Source organism: Hyaena hyaena, unplaced genomic scaffold (genome assembly GCF_003009895.1).
Source record: "Hyaena hyaena isolate Hyena2069 unplaced genomic scaffold, ASM300989v1 scaffold_66, whole genome shotgun sequence".
Classification (NCBI taxonomy): Eukaryota; Metazoa; Chordata; class Mammalia; order Carnivora; family Hyaenidae; genus Hyaena; species Hyaena hyaena.
Genome location: NW_024080696.1, coordinates 4,353,404 through 4,371,594, shown reverse-complemented (window position 1 = coordinate 4,371,594; position 18,191 = coordinate 4,353,404). Strand labels below are relative to the sequence as shown.

The following is an 18,191-nucleotide window of genomic DNA, read 5'->3' as shown; positions in this document are numbered from 1 at the left end:
AAATTTGTTCAGTAATAGTCATGGCTATGGAAGCATCAGTCTGATTTTGGTTTTCTTATTTCAGTTTTAGGAACCCTCATGGTTGACCTAGCTATACTTATTCCTAATTTGTAAGACAAAGTTCTGTCCTTTTTCTCATCTTTCTTTTCCTTTTCACCAAACATTGGTACTGTGTTTCTAATACAAACCTTTCATACATGATCCTGGCTTTAGCCAGATATGGAGTAGATGAGTAAAAAGCTCTGTTAGGAAAGGATTAAAAGCTGCATAGAGTTGATCTACACCCTTTCTCACAGACTCGTTTGGTTGTGTTGAGATCAAGAATATGTGTTGAACAGAAGTGCTGCCACAGCTTCTTGGGAGGAAGGCTGGAGGGAGACTAAAATTTCAGGGCTATCCACTTTTTTTCTTTTTATGACCCATACAGGGACATGCCTGACAAGGCTTCATAGAAAATAGCTTATGTAACAGGGGCAGCTGTTAAATCATTTAAACCAAAGCTAGTCTTGTAGGCGGGAATGTTGGCTGCTCCTGTTATGGCCCACTTCTTATATTTTTGGTGTTTTAACTGGGCATCTATAGGGCCTAAACCTATAGACAAACATACTCTATGTTTTGGTTACCTTTCTGCCACACAGTTCTGTAATCCCAGAAGTGATCCTTTAAAATTTCATTGCTTGGATTTATCTCGGCTGAAAGATGAGGATAATAAAATTAAGTCACTTCACAGAGTTATTGAAAAAAGTTGTAATAAAAGTCATTCTTTACAAGGGACATTCTCCTGAGATAGTTCCTTCCAGCAGGATTCCCAGAAGTCCCAAACAACTCTTCCATTTAGGTCTCATTGGCCATTAGATACATGACCATATCCAGCTGCTAAAGATTCTCACAAATGTGACATTTTAGCTGGCTGTCTTGCCACCCCAAGTAAAATCAGAGCTATGTTACTAAGGAGGAAGGAGAAAAATGGATATAGGGATAAGGAGTTAGCACTTTTGTTTCAGTCTATTCCTTTCATATATAAATATTCACAGGCACTATTTCTCTTTATTGAAAACACTCACTCACTTTGAGGATCCAATAGATCCTCAAAGAAATGGAAATCTAGGATTGAATATGTGTTTAGGTTGGATTTTGAAGGCAATAAGAATCCCATTATTATTAAAGATGGAGCACTGGTAGATTTTGTTACCTATAGTGAAAGAGGTACTTACCTGATTACCCATACAAGTCCTTGGGAGTGAGTGGCTATTGCAAGAAATCACTATGGAGACCACATGAAGAGTATGAGTCCTGTGGGTTTAGCTTACTGCTTCAAAGTACTCTGGAGAACTTAAAGAACAAATTAATAAGTTCAAGTTTTAAATTCTCAGCTCCATGAATGATCAGAGAACCAAGAAATTTCTAAAGTTGTCTTGAGGATTTTTTTTTAAGTCATAACAAAAGACTTATGTAGCCAAAAATCATATTCAAACTCTAGTCCTGTGAATTGCTGAATTACAATGTAGCTTGAATTTATAGTCTTGCCAATTCTCTTAAGTAAAGATTAGGACATTGATAGGGAAAGCAGAATGAGGACATTTGGGATAAGCTGGATGACTGAGCACCTCAAACTCACAAACGTTATTTTTTTTATCAATTACTATATTGCTCAGTGTTCTTAGCTGTAGACAACAGAATTTACATTGGCCAATAAGGCACCACCCAGAAGGTTGCAATACTTATGCTCACATTTCATTTACCATGACCTAGTCACATGACCTTATCTAACTGCAACGGAAGTATAGTTTTTAGTTGGATAGCCATATGCCCAAGTAAAACTTCTATTGCTACAAAAGACAGAATGAATATTGGGGAGACAATCAGTGGTATTTCTGTTAACTAAGAATGTAGAAAGAGTTGAGTAAGGAAGCTCTGGGCAGGAAGAAAATAAGTCTCACTTGAGAAGTATTGAGTCTAAAATGACTAGAATTATGTCTAGAATGAGATGTCCAGTAATATGGGTAGGGGATAAAATCTTGCCCAGGAAGAGATAAGAATGGGCCCACATTTAAGGAGTAAGTGGAGGAATCAGGGTCTCCAGAAGAAACTATGAGAGAGCAGACAGAGAAGAGGAGAATTAGGAGAATGTACCTATCTCTGAAGTCAAGGTAAGAGTTTAAGGGGGGAGAAATTATCAAGAGGGACAAAAGCTGCTGAGTGGACAAGTAGAAAATGGTGTGAGGAAGTAATTTGATTCCTCCACTGTTGACTCAGTGGAGGGGAGTGATGGGCTTAAAGGCAAATTACAGTGGGTGGAGCTGTGAATGGGGGTGAAGAAGTGGAACTGTGAAGAGTAGATAGGCAGTCAGAAAAGGGCAGCAGGTAGGTTGAAAGATAGTTTATTTTGGGAATAGGAACTCTTGATCATGTCTGAAGGATGAGGGCATGGCTTTAAGGGAGGAGAGACTGAAATGAAGAGAGAGAGAGAGAGAGAGAGAGAGAGGACATGAATGGTGTGGTGTTTGTATGGTAGATGGGGTGATATAAAAATTCAGGATGGATTTTTTCATGGAAGGGAGCAAGCCAACCTCTTTCCCTGGGACAAAAAAGGCAGATGATAACAATTGGTAAAGGAAGTGAAGATACATTGAGAAGGAAAGGAAGACTTTCCAAATACAGGTTTTGCCCACTATCTGAAAGTAATGTGTTCCTATGAATTCTTTTGTAAGCTGAAATGAAGTAAAGCAAAGAAACAATTACCATTAATGTATATGGAAAATCTGTGAATATTCCCAGAGTCTCAAAATAACCTTTCTTAGACTTTTCTGATACCATGGGACGTATCTTGCTCTGGGATGCACAAAATAAATTGAAGTAAAGCACAGATGCTCACAGACAGAGTTCAATGCTATGGTGGCTTGACGCTGAGATGCCAAGTATGGTTCCTGGGGAAGAAGCCTGGCGGTGCCACTCTCACTGCTCGGGGTGCCTCTGTAATGGCTTGCTGCAAAACAGACACTCAATGCTATTTTCACTTTTTGCCCTTTTTCATAAAAGTGAGAAACTTCTTTGAATTTCTTTCAGTTAGTGAAAACAGATACTAATATAGGTCTTTTGTAAAAGCAAAGTGATGTAATGCAAACTTTCAAAAAGTGATGGATACCTGAAATAATTTTTACTAGTATTTGAATTTATGGAGCATGGTATGGTGCATTTTCAATCTCTGCGAGGCACTCAGATATAAGAGACCTGGCTTTAAGCAGTTCAATTCCCTGGCACACACTCCAGCTTTGAACCGAGAATGATCTCCTTTTTTGAAGTTCTGCAAGCAGGAGATATGTAAAGGAGAGTCCAGAGACATCTCAGAACAAATTCCAGGATGTAGGAAAAGGCAGAAGCAGGAGAAATGGTGTTTTTTTTCAGGAGGCACCTTGGTTTATCAGACTGTAGCAGCTGGCCTCTGGAGGGCTTTGAGTACCAGGGACTCACTGACCTTGAAGCTCCTGGAAAAAAAAAATTGGGACCCTCCCAAAAAGAAATCTCAGCAATGGGCTAAATTTGTTAAATAGAGCTTTAAAAAATTTCTCATGTGGATGGTAAAATCATTATTGGAGGCCATCAGAGACCTTCCATGAGTCACTGTTTAATGATTTCCAGCAGGATTACAAAGGATTTAAAAGTAAGCTTGAAGCTATTGAGAGCAAATAATGTGCCAAGAATATGAGAGTGGCTTGGGTTTTGGACTCGATGAAAACTGAATTGTTGATTTAGAAAAAAAAACTGAAACTGGATTCCTAAGACTCTGAAGTCTTTTTCCTAATATTATTTGTCTTGTCTCAGAAAGATATTTGACATTTAAACAAAGGCTAAGCAGAAGAGGTAGCTGTCTAAAGCCTTGTTGACCAGATCATCTCAGACGAGTCTGCCAGAGACAAGAAGTAAAAACTTAAAGCAATTTGGGTGAGTCATTGAGTAGAGGGCGAAAAGGAAATCAGAGTGAGAGACAAGGAGAAGAATATGGGTATTAGCCCTTTTCCCTAAACTTCAGATATGTTAAATGTTCTGCAGAAAGGACTACAATTATTTGGTTCCTTCCCTAAATCGATGACCTTTTGCAATGTAATTTTGTAGCTCCTGCCATGAAGAGATGGTGTCTCTTTCCCTGCCCCTTGAATTTGGCTGACCTCATGGCTTGTTTGGCCAAGAGAATTTGAGGGAAGTGAATTCTGTCACTTTTGAACTTATATCTCAAGAGGCCTTGCTTACTTCTAACTCTTGGAGCCTTGCTGAGTTCCCAAGGAGCAAGTCTAGCCTGCTAGATGATGATGGCCCAGGTGTCCCCATGGCCTCTGCTGACAGCCAATCAACTCCAGAAACAAACCCATCCAGTTAAGAATCAGTATAAATGAGCTTATATTTGAACAGAAGACAACCCGGCTGGGCCTAGCCCAACTTGCTGACCAATCTACAGAACTGTGAACTACATAAATCATTTTTTTTAAAGCCACTGAGATTTGGGATGATTTGTTACACAGTGAAAGCTAACTGGTAGACTGCCTTGGGCTTGGGAAGGTAGTGAAGCAGGGGAAGAGCAAAGAGAATGAGAGATGGAGGGTGGGAAATCATGCCATAATGAATTGTGCTCTGATAGAAACATGGAGCCAAGATTAAAATTGACAAGAGAACTGAATATCCATAAGTGGTCTCTCTCTAAGCTTTTCCATCTTCCATCTTCTAGTATCTGTATGCTGTCTTTCCTCCATATAAATAATGAGCTATATACTGCTCAGTCTGACTCCATGTGAGATCCTGGGTTTGTCTCAGAGCTAACAAAACAAAACAAAACAAAACAAAACAGAACAAAACAAGGCTGCTGTCTCTGCTGTCGTAAGCAATCTTTTCTCTGGATGGCTTTCTGAGGTTTCTGGTCAAGTTATAACTGTAAGAAGATGGTAGCCCAGTAGTCTAGGCAGTGGTAGGTGCTTTTAATTGTTCATCAATATTTGTTTGGGAAATTTCAGTTTGTTTTTTTTCTTAGCCTTCCATTAAGTTATACCACTCAAAACCTTCTGAGGCAATTCATGGTTCTTCCAAGTAAACAGGCTTTCTCTTACCTAATTTTTCTTCTCAGCATGTTTTATAAAAAAGTGTTGAGATAATTATGAAAGGTTATGGTCCATTTCCTTCCATTTGCTAACCAGTACTATGAAGTGTCTTCCTACTGTCCCATTATCTGAGGGTTCTGAAGGCTCTTCAAGAGACTGGCTCCCTGCTCTTCCTGAAATCCTTGGCTGTTGTAAGATTTAGAAGCTCTGTAGAGCCTTTCATCCCAGGAACTCAGAGTCCCAACAAAGACCCAAGCATTGAGGGGGCTGCAGTGGCATTTTCAAAGTACTCTGTCACCATTAATTTTAGTCTATAGTAGGGCTTTGGGAGTTAGATAAATCTTTGCTCCACCTTTTCTCATTGGAGGATGTTTGCTAAAGTAGATGAAGGGAAACATCTTCTTTTTGGATGGAGCTAATGCAGGCTGAGGCAGCAAGGCATGATGGGAAGAATGTGAGTTTTAGAGTCAGATACCCTGGGGTTGAGTCCTGGTTACTCCTTCCTTACCAGGTGGGTAGTATTGGGTAAGTTACTTATTCCCAGGGAGAGTCAGATTCCTGGTGTGTAAGTAAGGACAATAATATACACTTTAGAGAGTTATGTGGGATTTTTAAAAACATGAGATGATACATGTATATAAAATGCCTGACATATAATACACACACAGTCAGTAGTAACTACTGTCATTATAAAGAATGATATAAAGGGCTTGGATCTTCTTTTAAGATACAATATAGTTTTCTCTACTATTTAGGCAAAACAATTTGAGTTCTAGTCCTAGCAAACTCCATTACACCCCTCCCTCACCCTCTGGCTGGCCCACAATTCCATCCACAGCTCTGATGAATGATTTAACATGTTATCTCTTCCTTCTTTGCTTTTGGTATGGGGTTTCTTCTCTCTTGCCAAGGAATTCTTCCTTATTCAGGCAACTTATTATGTCCATTGTGTGTTTTTTCATTCCAACTGTGGCCAAGCTGTGACTTTCAAACTTTAAGATTTCCTTTCTTCCCAGCCTGGAAATCACTCAGACCATGATGAGCACATAATTTGCCCTTGCTCACATTCACAAGTTATACAGTGCTTCCCAACCTTTCCCACAGCACAGCATGCAGAGAAAATGATAATCTTGGTAGACAATCTGGAGTAACAGATGAGACTGTTTATGGATGGAGCCCTGTCCAATTGCCCTGAGGAGCAAATATTGTCCAAGGCACATTTCTAATCCTGGCTGGGAAATTGTGTGTTACTGAACATAAATTCCTTCATTCAGTAAATTTTTATTCATCATATGCTGACATTAGCAATAAAGTGATGGACAGTACTCATTCCTTGCCCTTGAGGAGCTGCATTACTGTAGTATATGCGTGAATATGGGAATGTTGAGGTGGCAAAATATAGTACAAAGAAATTAGTCTGCATGGAATCTGCTAGTCTTGGGTTAAATTCTGGCTCATTCACTCACTAGCTTTGTGAACTTGAGCAAAACTAGTTATCTTCTCTGATTTTTAGTTTCTTATTTAGTAAAATGGAGGTCAGAAATCTTCCTGCAGGCTTACTGGTAGGGGAGAGGAAGCATTTAATGAGAAAATGTTAGTTTGCATCCTTATTTATAAATAGGGACATTTATCTGCAAGTGGCCAGTTGAGTTCTTTCCAAAATGCCTGAGTACATTCTGAGTGCCTGTTACAAGATCATTTATGAGTATTTGAATATAAATGGTGTATCACTTCTGACTCCAATTCAGAGAAATATTTTTGATTATAAACTAGGATCATAGATTATTATCTTTATTCACTTATGAGTAGTTACTGTGTCTTCACTGTGTGTCAAGTTCAAGTTCTCAACTTCGAGAATGTTATAGTCTATGTTAGATCAGAGTCTCAGAGACCAGTTAGTTGGAGAACCAGGACTAGAACTCAAGTATTGCATTTTCCACATGATTTTCCCATCAAGTCATGGTGTTACACTATGAGTTAAGAGAAGATACAAGAAAGAGTAGGATATGTCCTTGTACTTCTGTAACTTGAGGACTTGACTAAAGGTATTTAGACAACTTTACTTTGATGAATTAAGTCAGCAGAACTCACCTTTCTAGTAACAGGGATAGTATATTTTTTTTTGTGATGGCATATCTCAAATTAAAGCTAATAATACTATGGATTTAGAATTGTCCTAAATATTGTCTTGAATTGAAAAAAATGATCCGACTTCCAGCTACAAATGGCCAATACCTCTCCAAGGGCTTGATATTCCTACTGTCCATCTGTTTCTCTATCTCTCTGCACATAGAGAAATAAACACAGATGCACTTGAGCCACTGCTAAAGGTCACAAACTAAAAGTTTGCAGTAAGAAAAGAAAAAGTAGATAAAATACATGTATTTTGGGGTTTTTTGGCCTCCTATTTGAAGGCTAATTCTTTACGGGATGACCACTGCTTTGTTTATAGTTCAAGAATCCTGGGAGTTTTTCATTTTATTCAAAATCTTTGTTCAACCAATTCTATTTCTCTTCTGTTCAGGGCAGATATTTTATTTATAATAACAATTTGCCTGAAGTCACATAGGACCAGTAGAAAAATAAATATTTTAACTTACAAGTAGGTTTTTTTTCCCATTACAGATATTAATTGACACTTGCTTTTCATATATAAAAACCAAATAAGTAAGCTGAAAATAAAATTACTTCTCTGAGAGAAAATAAGAGTTTCAGTTTCTTATACTCATAAATGAAGTACAATAGCAGAGACAGGAAGCTGTAGATCTAATCTTTTCTTACAAATTGATGAAAGCTTAGTGAGATAATTCCTGATTTATTTAGCAAAGGAATTAAACTTTACATAGAAAACAATGTCTTGGTTTTCTCTTCTTTAAATTGTGGAAAAGATAATGCAGTGTGTAAGCATGCAAAACTTTTAAAACAATGTCTGACAGACAGTAAGTATTTAATAAATGTTAGCTATTACTGTTATCATGAGAAAGTATTTTCAAAAGTACATACCTTTATGCAAATCAAAATTACTATTCTATGGAACACTGCTATTTCTAAGGTCTTAGAAATTTCATAATATTTTATATCACATATCTTTAAATGATTTTATAATTGAAGCAGTCATTTTGGCCATATTTAAAAAGGAGATATCTAGTTTCTCAGCTGGTTTCTAGGTTCTTGATCACAGGATCAGAAATTGTGCAAGAAATACGTTTGAAACAAATAATCAATGATATTATGGGTCGTACATCACCTCAAAAGCACAGAAGTGGAAAGGTAAAAGAGTTGAAAGTCAGTTTGGTTTGCTAAGATTTCTTTTCTTTTTTATCATCTCTTGGTATGTTCTCCCTGTGTTAGCCAGAGGTCAAGTGCACTGATTAAGGGAAGCAGGGCCATTAACTATATTCAGGCCTAGAGCCATAAAGGGAAAAAATCCAGTCTAGAGAGATTTCAATTACATTTATTTTGAAGCACATGAGTTATATGGCACAGAGCAGAATTCTTGGATTTAAAAAAAAATCCAGAAGGTTAAGGCAAAACAATATTTTTGTTGTGTTGTATTATGCTGTGTGTGTGTGTGTGTGTGTGTGTGTGTGTGTGTGTGTATTTATTGGCGAAGTTGGTGGGTGACTGAGAGCATGAAAAAGAATAGAACTAATGGATCTCAGACAATGTACCAACAGGATGCTAATGGACATTTGACAGATTGGTAAGTACCATTGTGCTGAAATATTTGCAATCAAGACATTTGTGAAAAAGAAAATGCAATGATTCCAGCAAACAAAAGAAATATATATGTAGTGTTTGGGAGCTTCCAATTAACTCTAGGCAATCTAAGGGATTTGTTGTTAGAGAAAATAAAAGGGATTAAATAAGTATAGTCTGACCTAGTTGTTTAGAATAACTTTGATTTTCAGCAATGGAAAACTAAATTGGTATAAAATTCTTCCTCACTATCATTATTGTCAATCATGTTATCACATCAAAGGCCGGATTCCTCTCTGGATTGTTTCTTTCTTGGTTGCTCCCAATCCCTTTTCAAACGTTTCTTTCCTTTAGAGGACACCTCTTTGGATGTTAATGTAGCCAACAAAGGCACAGTGATAGGGAAGTGGAAAGAGGGGAGGAGGAGAAAAAATGTGAGCTAAACAGTTTTCAGAGCCTGAGTAAACCTTTGGGAGTGTAATGCCGCCAGCCTTGAAGAGTTGAACAAGTATAGGGACTATGTCTGTTCCACGAGATCTGAACTATGCTTAAATCCCCTCGTTTCCTCAAACACCGGGATCTCTGCATTATTTATTGATGGATTAAACAAGGGGTCATGATTGCCCAAGTCCATAGTGTGAATAAAAATGAAACTTTCTGGGAATTTCTGTAACGCAAGGTAAGTTGGACTTGAAAATTTCAAGGGGTCATCTACTCCAAGATTCTATGAGTCTTTCAATTCCAGCTCTCAGACAACACTTCCTGAGTTTCTGTTCCTGTGTTGGGAGTCAGAAAATGACTTCTACTCCTACTTTAGCCATGAAGTGGCCATGTTACCTTGGCAAGTGTCTCTGCCTCCTCACTGTCGAATGACGGACTTATATTAACTTAGCACTCTTCCAGGCCTCACATTCTGTGATTCTAGGAAGCATGAGTTCCACCATCCTTTCCTGATGGAGGGAGAGTTGTCGAGATAGAAGAAGCCTCTTTGCTGATGCTCAAGGGCATTTATTCCAGCTTGGATTGGACAGTAAGTGCCAACAACAGAGAGTAGGTTGTCTCTCAGCTAAGTGCCCCTTGTTCCCTGACTCTTGGAAAACCTCATTAATCTATTTCCAATTATTTTAGAGCTTTGAGTGTCCCTGAATATATGTTACCCAGCTCTTGTTCTCCTGTTTTTAAGTGTGATATTGTGCATTTTGTTAGAATGACAAATAGGGGAAATATGTGCAGTGTACGGATAGGAAGTGGTTTCCTTAGCAACGATTACAATAAGAAAAAATTATCAAAGGATGTGGGCTTTCCTCTACTTTCATTACCCCCAAATCTAGCCCCTCACTTAAACTTAATCTTTCCTTTTTTATTGTAAGATAAAACATAGAATCACGTTCTCATGATGATCTATTATAATTTGGGGGTTAACCAAGATTTGACATACGCACATAGCAGAGAGGGGCTTTCACTGCTGTTTGGGGTGTTATATTTAAAGCACATGTGTATACTTGGCTTGTTTCCTCTTTGGAGCTGTTCAGAAATCTGAATGACCTATAGAAGCTGTTTTCTTTACCTTTCTTGGATGTCTATACCCTTATGCCTATTCTTTCCTCATATCAAATTGAAACACAAATACCCCAAACCATAGAAACCATCATGTGTAAATATTGAGGCAAATCAGATATTTACTTGAAGTCATAAGGTCTAAGAGAGTCTTATAAAGTAATATTTGGCCTCTGGGCTGGGCTGCCCTCTTTTACCTTTTTCAGATAAACCCTCTGCAATATGAGCGTGCAGTTTCTTCTGTTTTAACTTTTTACTTTTCTGTGATGGAGAGGAGACTCACCTCACTTCAACTTGCCAGAATTAGTCTGCTAAGTCTCAGTGAGGATCCAAGAACATAACTTTCTGGCACAACTTGGCATTGCCTAAGCTTGGAGACTTCTTAATTAGCAAGGAACCAGAAGAGTTCTCAAGGACCTTTTTGTTGAAGTTTAAGTCTGGAGATGAAGACTTGGGGATAGCCCCTTCTGTGTAGTTACTTCAGGGATGGGAGCACAGCAGAGCTAGAAAGCAATATTTCTGGTCTCTTCTAGGCAGTTGGTCCACAAATTAATATTGATCCTTTTCTTGATGCCTCCCTTCTAAACTGCAGGAGATACAGAAGTCATGACATCATTTTAATGCCATTTCATCCACCATTATTTTCTATTCAGATGTTATTGCTAGTCAACCATGCATGGCTTCCTTCCTTTAGGAGAGGGAACTTCCTGCCTCCATCCCATGCTTCTGTTTAGGAGAAGGGATGCACACTAGACCTCAGCTGATCATATGTGTGTTTCTCTGGTACGGGTTGCTGAGATGTATGATCCCCTTCCCCAGTTCTGTTCAGAGTGCTCTATTTTTTAAATAACAGTGAAACAACTGGTGGCCATAAAGCAGAAAAAGAGAAACAAGTTGGAATTTGTTTCTGAGCTTCTGTTGTGGCAAACAAATAGGTCAGGTGAAATAGTGACTCAATTGCAGACAGAAACCTCGTGATGAAAGGCTTCTAAGCTTGGCTCTCAGGCACACCCACCTTTGGGGTCCCTGGTGAGAGGGAGCTGGGCTGGTGGAGAATGATATTGCTTGGTAATGGCAGGCCATGGTTGGAAATGAGAAGACAAATCCCAAGACTGGCTTGAGGGTTCTGGCCAGTTCTTTTCAGCTGAAGGTACTCCTACTTGACCATGTTTGCTGCTGTCTCTGAGAGCCTGTAAATTCTACAAAGTTAGCACATGCTAGCATTGCCAGTGAAGTCCAGTGGTCTTCAGCATCATATTATCGAGGCATTAAATTGCATGTATGGTAATGTGAGTTGAACAAAAGCGCATCCCAGGAGTGTGAAAGAGCAGAAGTAACAGGTTGTTTCTCCTTGCATTGTCCTGAAGTTTCTGCCTTTCTGCACCGTGCTTATTCCAGCTCTTAAAAATATCAACATATGAAGTAAAAAGAAGGAACTCTATTGACCACAGTTCTTTTTGGTTCTGTCTCCTACTTCAGTTCTCCTAGGCATTCCTGCAGCCTAACAGGAGACGCAGTTGTACAGAAACTAACCAGCAAGGAGGCCTGGGGGGAGGAAGGGACGTTTGAAATAGCTGTGTGAGTTTTAAGAAGACTTTTAGAAAATAGGCAGTTTCTGCAGTCCACCTGTTCACATTATAATTCCTCTCTGCTGTTCAATGCGTTACTCGCTTTCCTTTTCCCCAACCCTTGCATGTAGTCTGAAGTGGAAATCTTTTCCATATTTACTCTGTCTGGGTTCTGTTGCATCTGAGATTGGCAGGTAGTTCGACTTTCATTTTGGGCTATGCCTCAAGGAAAAAAGTCTATCCCTTGTTCTTTCTTTTCCTGTTTATATCTTTTTCCTTCTCCAAGGTACTCTTTTCTTCATTCTCTGTCCCTCTTCCTTCTCTCTTCTTACATTCGCTAGGTCAGATTTACCTTCCCTAGTTATTTTCTCCTTTATCTCAGCTTCTCTCTACCTCACCATCTACTCTGTGGGGAAAATGAAATACTCTGTGAAATGGTAGATAGCTCAATGTCTGATATTCAAGAATCCCATTCCCTGTCCAAATGGACTCTAAAAGGACTCAAAGAAAATGATTCCGGATTAAAGATGGAGTAGAGTTCATCAACATAGACATGAGAGAAATTTCCCAGACACTGCACCAATTAGTTCCTTTCTGTCTTGAGTATTTGCATGAAGAAGGAATGTTCTAGGGCCATATTTGGGAGGGGCAAGAACTTATAGTAGAGGTGCAAGGATAAGAGGCCCTTTTGTCCCCACCACTCATTGAAAGGGCTTTTGTCAAGGTCAACTGTGACCTCTGTGTTGTCAAATTCAGCAGCCACTTTGGTGTCCTCATCTTATCTGATCTCTCACTAGTGTTGACTCACTCGTCTCCTGCATTTCTTCTCCCTCCTGGTCACTGCTGCTCACTCCTCCTGGATGAGTCTCCTTTCTCCACTTCAAGTACCCAGGCCCCAGGGCCCAGCTAGGGCCTTTTCTCTTCTCCATTCAAAGTCTCTCCCTGAAGGATCTCATCTTTAAGTATCATTTATATTTGGAAGACTTCTAAGTATCAGTCACCAGTCCTGACCTCTCTCCAAAGCTCCAGACTCCTAACAAGAAGAGATCTAGTTGGGCAGACACCTCCTGACATTTCTTTCTGATGTCTCCAAGAGATTACCTGACATCTCCTCTTGAATAGGCATCTCAAATGGAACCATGACCAACCAAAACAGATCTCTTTATTCTCACTGCCACTCTCCTAGCCAACATGCTTTTCTCAGCCTTTCCAGTTCCACTAAGTGGTATCACCTTCCATCCAGCTGTTCAGTCAAAAGTCACACCCCCACTTCTAACCCATCACCATTGAGCTCTGCCTCCAAAATACATCAGAAATCCATTCACTTTTCACAACTCCATGACTATCCCCTTGTTCATACCCCTGTCTTTCATTGTGTGTGTGGCTGCAGTCATTTCCAAAGAGGTTTCCCTGTTTCTACTCTTGTCCTTATTGTGACACTTTCCATACAGCAGCCAGAATACGTTTGAAAAATGTAAACAAGGATGCATCATTAATCTTCTTCATCACCCCTTGCACTGTCCTGTATGTTTGCTCCGCTGTACCATAAAACACTCTTTTCTGCATTGTTCAGTACTTTACTCGCACTTGTAGTCCTGACCTGCTGAAAAGTTTAGACTTCTTTATGCTGTTTCCTTTCTCATAGATAAAATGAGGACAAAAATATTTACGGATCTGGAAATCCTTTAAGGTATTTATTACAGTGCAGGTAAGAAAGCTTCCTAGGTAATCCCCTCCTTTTTTGAATCTTGGAGCGTAGGAATTTCAGGGACCAGTGGTATTGTTAACTTTCCTATCATTTGACCAGGGGTACTAGAGAGAATTGGGGAAAACAGTGTGGACTTGGGGAGACAGAGGTGGATTGTTGGGAGAATAAAATGGGAAAGTAAAACATGGTAGGAGGGCTTAAAAAGAGGGGCACATTGAATAAATATTTTCATTTATAATTCTTAACTTTAGTAACATTTTATACATTGAGTTGCTGTAGAAAAAGGAGCAATAAAATGATATTAATTAGCATCATATTAAAAATTATACTATTTCTCCCTGAATTTGTGTAATCTTTCTGCAAAGGGCTAAAAGATAGCTTAAAAAGCTCTAATGATATTATATTATGGGGCAACGTGGCTATAATAGACATTAATTATATGGTATTAAAAAAATCCACAGAGCTTTCTAAAGGTATAATATGCTAATAAAACACTAGAAACCTAATTGCTACTCTAAGAATTTAGAATTGAAATTAGCTTAATGATAGGAAAAATTTTAATTGGAAAAAATATTCACAAAACACTTTCTATGATGTGGTTTTTCACTGTAAGGAAAATTAAAAAAATAAATAAAAACAAAATAATTACTCAGACCTTGTTACACAGATAGCACTGTTAAATTTCCTCTAAGATATCTCATTGTGTGGCTTTCAGAGCCTTTTGTAAATCAGCCACTAGAGAGCAAACTTCTTCTTTCTTTCAGACTGTAGTTTTATCTAGAAAAAAAAAATATACCACGTATATATTGGCACTCTTATAATACCACATTTTCTTAGACTGTAGAATCTGATAATACAGCTTCTGGATGCCTGAAGCAGTGGGTGCGGGGGATGAAAATAGGGAATTTTAAGGCCGTTTATATTAAAAACATAAGAAAGAACAAGATAAGATACTGTAATGTTGAACCACCTTCCCGGAGTGAACATGAAACCTTCCGCTAATGGAGCATTAAGCCTTGTGTTTCATCCGATGTAATAAAATACAACAGGCATTGTTTGGTCTGACAGGCATCTTGGGCCTTTTTATGAGGCGAGGGTCTCCAGAGAGCTCAAAGAAATGATACCCTTTCCAGGTGAAGTGTGGATAAATTACATTGTCAGCTACCTTTACTGCCTTCAGTTGCAGAGGCTTGAGCCAGGCACAAGAACACTGCCAGGTGAGGAACATTCTCACCTACTGGGTGAATCCCCACTATTGATGTCAGTTCCAAAGGTCAGCATAGTCCCCAAACATCAATATGCAGGCAGATAGAGGGTGGGATGAGAAGGAGAGTGGGGGAATTTACTGCACATAGAAACCCCACGTTACCAGGCCCCAGAAGATATTTCTCAGCTGTCTTTTGGGCCAAGATTGAAAGATACTTAAGTGAGCAAAATTGCTTTCTCTGTTGGTAAACTCTTAAGAATTAGCCTTTTGCACACAATCGTAGGGACTCATGGCTGAACAAAGATGTTGGAATCAAATTTCATCTCTAAGATTTGAGTATACATAGTCTAGAATGTGGACTTTTTGGGTATTTTAAAAAATATTTAAACAGCTACAGGTAGATTATAAAAGGTATCCAAGAATAAGGATTTCAAAATCTTCCAAGGGAACATTTTCCTCGGTTTATTGGCTATTTCAGTTAGGATATTTTTCTTATATTGAATTGACCCATGTGATACCGCCAATATGTGAACAGTTTGTTTTATAAAATGGCAGTGTCCCAGGATTCAACCTAATACTTTATTCTACAGGGTCTTCTGTGGAGGGGCCTCACCTCAATGGCCATTTAATAATCAATCAGCAGACATTGTGTGCCCACTATGTGCTCTGAACAGTGGCCAGGGTAACTCAACAAAGACACCTAGGAGTTGAACACCTGCTCTGTGCCATGTGCTGTGATGAACACTGCCGCAAACAGCGTTACAGTGTAGTTACAGAGCTTGATCACCTGAATCACTCATTGCAAGGAGACTCAGGCAGTGTTACCTTGTCTAGAGTTGAAGAGCTGTGGGAAAACAAAGAGGAAGAGATTCCATCCTGACTAGGAGACTCCAGGAACTTACTTCCATAAAAGGGGTGGTAATTGAATTAGACCTGGTGCATGCGTAAGATTGTTCTTAGAATTTCTATCAGATGTCTGCAGGTGTAATTGTTATTATCACGAGTGGTAAAGGCTCTGAGGGCAGTGGTCTACCTGTAACCACATGGAGCTTGGCAAGAAGTGGAGGCTCCATTCCACCCTCCCAAGTCAGTGTGTTGTGGTGGGTGAGAATATTTACCCTGGGGCCATGCTGCCACTTAGTAGTGTGTGACCTTGAGCAATTTATTCAACTCTTGTGCCTCAGTGTCCTCATCTGGAAAATGAGGGTACGTAATAGCACCTATCTATCTATGTTCTCCTCTGGAATTCAGATATGACTGAGCATTTCCCCAAGTCTGTGAAGTGGGGGCACCCAACAAAATTCTTTTCACTGACACACCAAAGAGCCCCCAAGGAAAAAAGCTGAGCGAGATGAACTTAAGGAAGAGGAGTCTGGCCGGCAATTCTGGCTCAGCTGAAGCCCCAGGGAATATGGGGAGTCAAGGAAGAACAGCTGTCCTGTGGAATGTTTTCCTTTCACCCAGTTCTTTGCACTGATTCTTGCATTTTCTCTCTCTCTTTCTCTCTCTCTGAAACTTTAGGTTTATAAGCCAATAAATGAAATCCTGAAAGAGCTATTTTTACTGAAATCTCTCTAAAACCCCAGGGCCCTGGTGGGATTTCTTTCATAGCCCTCAAGCAGATTGTAACTCAGGGCAGAGGTAGGGAAGGCGGAGGCTTTGGAGGATTGCCAGTTCCAGAGGTCACAGGGCATGACTGTCAATGCCTGGGCCGCAGGACTTCCAGTGGGTGGCAGAGGAAGCAGCAGCCTTATCTAACACCATATGGGACTGCTCCTGTTTGAGCGCATTTGAGGCAGGCCCTGGGAATGCCAGAAATGCTGGGTGGCTGGGAGCTCTTTGTAGAAAAATCCTGCAGGGTGAAATTCAGCAAAAACAAACAACCCTCCCCCAAAAAGGGTGATGACCCAGTGCTACCCAATTTGTGCCTTTCAGGCTTCTGTGGTTTGGGGCACGTTAGTTACATGTGACTCCTGTTTGCAATTCATCAATTTCCTTAGTGATTGAAGGTCAAAAAAGTTTAAAAAGTTCTCCCCCTGCCTGAGAAAGTAATATATCTTATTGCGGATAGTGAAAAAAAATACAAAATTATGTTAAAATTTCCATTAGCTTAGCACGCAGTGGTAACTACTTTGGGTATATTTTTAATTTAAAAAAATTTTTTTTTTTTTAACATTTATTGTTGAGAGACAGAGACAGAGCATGAGCAGAGCAGGGGCAAAGAGAGAGGGAGACAGAGACAGAATCTGAAGCAGGCTCCAGGCTCTGAGCTGTCAGCACAGAGCCTGATGCTGGCCAAACCCACCCACCACAGGAGCACCACCTGAGACAAAGTCAGATGTTCAACCGACGGAGCCAATCAGGTGCCTCGGGTATATTTTTAACTTTTAAAAACATAGTTTGATGTAGTTCATTTAGCTTTTTTATTAACAGAAGACATGTATATTTGGAATTTGGTAAATTTATCCAAATAGCTATATATTGCTATAAAATTTTTAGCAATTTTAATCCTCTCTCTTCACTTAACATTATATGTTGAATAGTTTCCTACATTTTGATATGTGAATATTCTACAAAACGAAATAGTGCTCAGTGGCATAAAAAGAGAACAATCCCTTCTCCACTCAGCCTTATTTGCTTTGCCGGTCTCAAGAGGAACCACTTTCTGTTATTTTATGGCAGCTTCTTTTGATACATATCTCCATATTTTTTTTTAAATGCTTATTTATTTTGAGAGAGAGAGAGAGCGAGAGAGAGCACAAGTGTGCAGGCAAGGGAGGCACTGAGAAAGAGGGAGAAAGAGCATCCCAAAAGGGTAAATGCCGTCAGCGGAGCCATCGCAGGGGCTTGATCTTATGAACGATGAGATCTTGACCTACGATGAGATCTTGACCTGAGCTGAAATCAAGAGTCAGGCTTAACCCTCTGAGCCACTCAGGCGCCTCACGTATGTCCATATTTAAAACTAATATATTTACCTGGGAGGGGAGATGCGATGACCTTGAAGGTGGTTTTCCCGGGGCGAGGCTTGCCCATTGCACTCCGGCTGGGCTGACCCCTGCAACTTCCTGCACAATCTGTGATTGTGGGGCACTGGTTCCCTCTTTCCCCTTCTTCTCAGGTTTGAGACCATGCTTGAGCAATTCGTGCCTCCATAGTTGCTCTCTCTGCGTTTTGCCCCCAGGGTTAGGGGCAGGACAGACTCCTTGTTTGCGGGGGGGGGGGGGGGGGGGGGGGGGGGGGGGGGGGGGGGGGGGGGGGGGGGGGGGGGGGGGGGGGGGGGGGGGGGGGGGGGGGGGGGGGNCGGGGGAGGGTGGGGATGGGGGGACCGGGGAGTGTGGGGGTGGGGGTGTGGTTCTCACAGG

General features: G+C 40.1%; 1 pseudogene; it reads left to right on the top strand.

Moving 5' to 3' along the window:
* Positions 1-17,796: 17,796 nt before the first annotated feature.
* LOC120231894 lies at positions 17,797-17,939 on the top strand (annotated as a pseudogene).
* Positions 17,940-18,191: the final 252 nt, after the last annotated feature.